Source organism: Corythoichthys intestinalis, chromosome 7, assembly GCF_030265065.1.
Source record: "Corythoichthys intestinalis isolate RoL2023-P3 chromosome 7, ASM3026506v1, whole genome shotgun sequence".
In the NCBI taxonomy this organism is placed as follows: domain Eukaryota; kingdom Metazoa; phylum Chordata; class Actinopteri; order Syngnathiformes; family Syngnathidae; genus Corythoichthys; species Corythoichthys intestinalis.
Window position 1 is genome coordinate 3,435,882 of NC_080401.1, and position 6,426 is coordinate 3,442,307.

A 6,426-nucleotide genomic window follows, 5' to 3' on the forward strand; every position below is an offset into this window, starting at 1 on the left:
GTTAAAGTCACCCACTAAAACAACACAATCAAAGTCCATGCAGACAGAAGACAGTATTTTGGTAAACTCATCAAAAACATTGTGTTATACTTTGGTGGTCTGTAAACTGTTACCAAGGCAGCTCTGCAAGGGCTTTTTAGCTTAATGACAATATATTCAAAGGAATCAAACTGACCACATGAAATATTCGTGCATTGAAAACTGTCCCTGATCAGACTGGCAACCCCACCTCCTTTCTTATGGGTTCTTGGCGCACTAAAGAAATTGAAGTTTGTGGGGGTTGCCTCAATCAGAACTGTCGAGCTATTATCTTGATCTAACCAAGTTTCTGTTAGGAACATCATGTCAAGGTTATGTTTGCTGATAAAATCATTAATTAAGAAAGATTTGCCAGCTAAAGATCTGATATTTAGCAGAGCCAAGTGCAGATCCCAGACTGGATTCACTGGTGAGTTTTGGGAATGACATACTATGCTTAACAGGTTGGCAGAGTTGATTGAACGTTTTTTATTTCTCACCAATCTAGCCCTTTTTGTTGTTTATCACCACTGGGATTGTTGAGCATGCAGACTGTACTCCATAGGGCCCCGGCTTTTGCTGGGACAGAACAGTCTTTGTAATGTTGTCACAGCCTGGACCCGGTGCGTATCATATTGGTATCGCAAACATGGCTTCCTCGATAGAAGGATAATACCGTGTAGTTCCAGAGTTGTAGTGCTTTGGCTTTGCCCCGAGAGAATTCCAGGGGAGGCTGATTGGTTTGTTGCCATCTTCCCCTGTCACCTGTCGGGTGAGACAGGTACAGGGTGGAAGCGAAGACATGAACTTGAGGAGATCAAGAGACTGGTTAACCTTGCTATTTAGATCCATGGAGTTCGACCTGGTTGACTCATTATTCCATCCAAACTAAGTCGTCGGCGGGGTGGCTTCCGGGACTGTGGGGATTTAGGCCTTGATGAGGCCTTAGCCTGACTGAGTCGGCGGAGTGGTGGCGTCTTGGAGTGTTAGGATTTGGTGCTGGATGGGGCCTTAGCCTGGAGCCTTTGCACCTGTGAGGAACTACATTTACACGTTTTCGTAACACCGGGTGCAAATTGCATCCTTGCCACTTTTGTGATAATTCTCTGTCGTTTGAGGCCGCGAGCTCATTGCATTAAGAAAAATAAAATTTTTGCACATTTTTCAGCTTCTTATACGAGTGCTTTTCTCTTTATAATTCTTATTTTTTCAGCTGCATGCTTGCTCTTTTTATCCATGATCCGAGCACTGAGCTGGTAGCTAATTAGGCTTAAAATAGACTCCGATTAGCGGGGGGAGCTGCATGTTTTTTTTTTGTTGTTTTTTTTTGCCCGCACACATCAGGATGCGTCTGAATAAAATAATAATAATTTTTTTTTTTTTTTTTTTTTTTACAGCTATCAGGGACAGCGGTAACAGCATGTAAGTAATATCCACTGTCATGAATAAATACCAAACAAAAAATTATATTTGTTTCGTATTAAAAATATGTAAAAGCCGGACCGGCCCTCCTGGCCGGCCGCCCAACCGGGATTTGTCCCGATTCCCCCGATTGGCCACTGAGGGCCTGCTCAAAACTATGCATTTTTGTTGTATATAGAAAAATGAATTAAAAGCCCTACATGTATACTTTGATCAGGTTACAGTTCTCATTTTTGTGGTACTGTAAATCCACAATTCTGAATAAATTCTGGCCAAACTTGATAAATATTAGTAGTGGATCACTCGGACTCCACACAAACGGAAAACAATGAATTTTTACTAGAATAATATTTAGAAAATTTGAGTCCTTCATGTGTACATTACAGTTCTCTAATGGTTTACTGGAGTTAATTTTACACAGTGCCTTGCAAAAGTATTCGGCCCCCTTGAATCTTGCAACCTTTCGCCACATTTCAGGCTTCAAACATAAAGATATAAAATTTAAATTTTCTCAAGAATCAACAACAAGTGGGACACAATCGTGAAGTGGAACAACATTTATTGGATAATTTAAACTTTTTTAACAAATAAAAAACTGAAAAGTGGGGCGTGCAATATTATTCGGCCCCTTTACTTTCAGTGCAGCAAACTCACTCCAGAAGTTCAGTGAGGATCTCTGAATGATCCAATGTTGTCCTAAATGACCGATGATGATAAATAGAATCCACCTGTGTGTAATCAAGTCTCCGTATAAATGCGCCTGCTCTGTGATAGTCTCAGGGTTCTGTTTAAAGTGCAGAGAGCATTATGAAAACCAAGGAACACACCAGGCAGGTCCGAGATACTGTTGTGGAGAAGTTTAAAGCTGGATTTGGATACAAAAAGATTTCCCAAGCTTTAAACATCTCAAGGAGCACTGTGCAAGCCATCATATTGAAATGGAAGGAGCATCAGACCACTGCAAATCTACCAAGACCCGGCCGTCCTTCCAAACTTTCTTCTCAAACAAGGAGAAAACTGATCAGAGATGCAGCCAAGAGGCCCATGATCACTCTGGATGAACTGTAGAGATCTACAGCTGAGGTGGGAGAGTCTGTCCATAGGACAACAATCAGTCGTACACTGCACAAATCTGGCCTTTATGGAAGAGTGGCAAGAAGAAAGCCATTTCTCAAAGATATCCATAAAAAGTCTCGTTTAAAGTTTGCCACAAGCCACCTGGGAGACACACCAAACATGTGGAAGAAGGTGCTCTGGTCAGATGAAACCAAAATTGAACTTTTTGGCCACAATGCAAAACGATATGTTTGGCGTATAAGCAACACAGCTCATCACCCTGAACACACCATCCCCACTGTCAAACATGGTGGTGGCAGCATCATGGTTTGGGCCTGCTTTTCTTCAGCAGGGACAGGGAAGATGGTTAAAATTGGCGGGAAGATGGATGCAGCCAAATACAGGAACATTCTGGAAGAAAACCTGTTGGTATCTGCACAAGACCTGAGACTGGGACGGAGATTTATCTTCCAACAGGACAATGATCCAAAACATAAAGCCAAATCTACAATGGAATGGTTAAAAAATAAACGTATCCAGGTGTTAGAATGGCCAAGTCAAAGTCCAGACCTGAATCCAATCGAGAATCTGTGGAAAGAGCTGAAGACTGCTGTTCACAAACACTCTCCATCCAACCTCACTGAGCTCGAGCTGTTTTGCAAGGAAGAATGGGCAAGAATGTCAGTCTCTCGATGTGCAAAACTGATAGAAACATACCCCAAGCGACTTGCAGCTGTAATTGGAGCAAAAGGTGGCGCTACAAAGTATTAACGCAAGGGGGCCAAATAATATTGCACGCCCCACTTTTCAGTTTTTTATTTGTTAAAAAAGTTTAAATTATCCAATAAATTTTGTTCCACTTCACGATTGTGTCCCACTTGTTGTTGATTCTCGACAAAAAATTAAAATTTGATATCTTTATGTTTGAAGCCTGAAATGTGGCGAAAGGTTGCAAGGTTCAAGGGGGCCGAATACTTTTGCAAGGCACTGTAATTGACCTGTTTTTATTCAAATCACTACTTGCTTCACTACACTGTTGTAATTATTTTAATCTAGGCTAATTAAGGGTTCGAGTTATTATTTACAATATGATTTTGTCCAAAACATCATTAAATGTTTTTTTTTTTTTTTAATTTTTATTTCATCAAGGTAGAGGTACGGGTATTTGTGTTGCAAGCTGGATGGCTTCCAACATCATCGAAGAAGTGGGCTGGTCTTTCAATGACTCCCGGGCCACTCCACCCCCCTTGTCCGCCCCTAATAGCTGAAGGAACCTGACCTTCTAGCCAGACCGCCGGAATCGCGCCAGCCGAATCACCTGACCCGCGTTGGAGCAAATCCAACGAGCCGGGCCGGCAGGATCCCAACAATCCGTCCAGATGGGCAAACTCCGTGCGTTCACCTTAGTCTTAACCCCTTGTGCTGACTCCATTTTGAAAGGTTTAAAGAAGGCTCACTGAAAACAAGTTGACAATTTATTCAGGTCGACAGAGATCAAAACGGCAAGGCGAAACAGAAACACTCAGGCGAGGAGGAAAGGTCACCCTATCATACGTCGTCAACAAACGGTTCCTGAGAAAAATGACAACGATTGGTTAAACATTCAGTCTTTTGAAGGCTCTCGCGGGGCGGGCTGTGGGCAGTAAAAAGGGTGTGTTTGGGATTATTGTCTGTTTGTGGATTGGACAGGAGGATTTGGGAGTTCCTGTTGTCCGGGCAACGAGGATGTGGATTTTGCCACCTCAGCATCAAAGGGGCTCTTGGAGTCTTGTCGGTCGTGCTATCAGTTGGATATTGGGTGTTCTCCTGTGTTCCTTGTTTTAGTACAGACCGTCCCGCCATTTGTTGTGGACTGTCCGGGAAAATTGATTGCGAGACTTGGTGGTGTAGACTTCTGCTTGTCAGCATCAATCTTGCTCAGTTATTTGTATGACGCAGGCGCTGGGCTTCCGTGATAAGAAGGCGTCTTTTATACCCTATATTCTGCTTGTTTTCCTTAAACTATGGTATAATTGCTATCTATTTTATAATGGGTGTGTTTGAGTAATACAAACAGTTAGACGGTGGCTATGAGAAAATGTACCATCTCCTTCATAGCCAACAGAAAAAGCCAACAACCATTTCACATTACACAAGCACACTGCAAGTGAAATGTCACCTTCTAGATGAGCATCATCTCAGACAGTGCGTATCTGCCTCTGGGTCCAGTTCTTCAGTGTGTTTGTCAAGCTCAGTTACACATCCAGTCATTTAGACTTTACAGCTTTACGAACGCTGCCGCCCTGAGTGTGTGCATGGCGCTTTGCAGGAAGAGACACACTGTGAGGTAACAGGCAGTGTGCCACAGGCGCTGCACTGTCATTCCTGAGAGTCTATTTGGCACCAGGCTAGATCGGGAAGAGCCATTGAGAAAATCTGGTTTGCTCGGCACTCACGTCTCCGCTCATCCAAACCATATACTTTGTCATATTGTTTGATGTCTCATAATCAGTGTGCCTTGGCTTTGGAGTGAGGTTTTCACTTTCAATGTATTCCTATCCGCATCAACATGAAATTGCAAGTTGCAGGACTGCTCCAGGACAGTTGTGAGGCACACTTGCTGAACCTTGGCAAAAGTGCATACTAAACCTATGCGGTAAACAGTTATCTTTTCACATTTTAAACCATTTGAGGCTTACAAATTTTAAGCACAGTTTAACTGTATATTATACTGTAGTTAGCATTCTTATATTCATAATAGCAATTCATTTTAATTTAAGTTTGCTTGATATGGACACTGAAAAACTTGGTGTTATAACATTTACTAATTTTTTCTGAATTTCTACATAGTACGTAGAAACGCAGAGACTTTATTCAACCTATTTAAACCCTTTAATGCCTGCAATATGAAGCAATTGTGTGAGAATCACAAAATTTGAAAAATAATGTCTTAATGATACATTTTTTTCAAATTTGTATAAAAGAAAAAAAAAATTGTAATAAGTGCTCTAATATCTATAACCCTTGCTAAATCCTGTTTTTGTTTTGTTTTGTTTTGTTTTTTTCCTCATGGAACCTGCGGATGCATGAGTTGACTTAAGACATAAGGAGGCTAGGGCCTGTGGGAACATACAGCCTGTAAAGTCAATATACTATTCCTCCTTCTTCCTTTTCATTTCAATTGTTTTTTTTTCATGTGAATACAGTGCATGCCGATTTTTTGTTCGTTTGTGTGTGCTAATATTATGGTTGCAGCTATTGATTACTTATTTAAACAATGAATCTATCGATTGATTAGTTTGATTAATCAGGTAATTGGATAACATTTAATGCATCGCAGAACATTTTTAGGAGATGTAAAACAAAGGAACAAGTGTTTTTTCTTACAATTACCTTTATTTTGATTTGCACATCCATTGGTGCCAAGACAGCACTTTCAAAAGAGCATTAAATGTGAATACAAAATAAAATACATGAAAACTCTACAAAATTGCGCACAAACAAAAACGTATAGCCTTAGACATCCTCGGTGGGGGAGCAGGCCCGGGTCTGTACGGACCTGTTCCGACTCTTCCCAAAGACCTGAATGACTGCCCATATACTTCAGATTTCAAGGTGCGGAAATGGTGGGGCTTGCGGTAGGGGAGGCAACTGTCATGTGTCAATGTCTAATTTTTTTTTTAAACAGTGGTAATGTTTTCCCCTAGCACAATGACATTTATATGAACAGTAATTATACTGGATTATATCCTATTACATGACCATATTAGGCCAAAAAACAAACAAAAATAATTGAATTCCATTTATAAAATTTACAGAAAAGAAACAAAGAGCATGAGTGCCCTTTAGTGAATAAAACGTCTACCATGAAATTAAAACGATCAACAGATTCAGGGTGTACCCCGCCTCCTGTCCATAGTCAGCTGGGATAGGCTCCAATCTATCTATAGG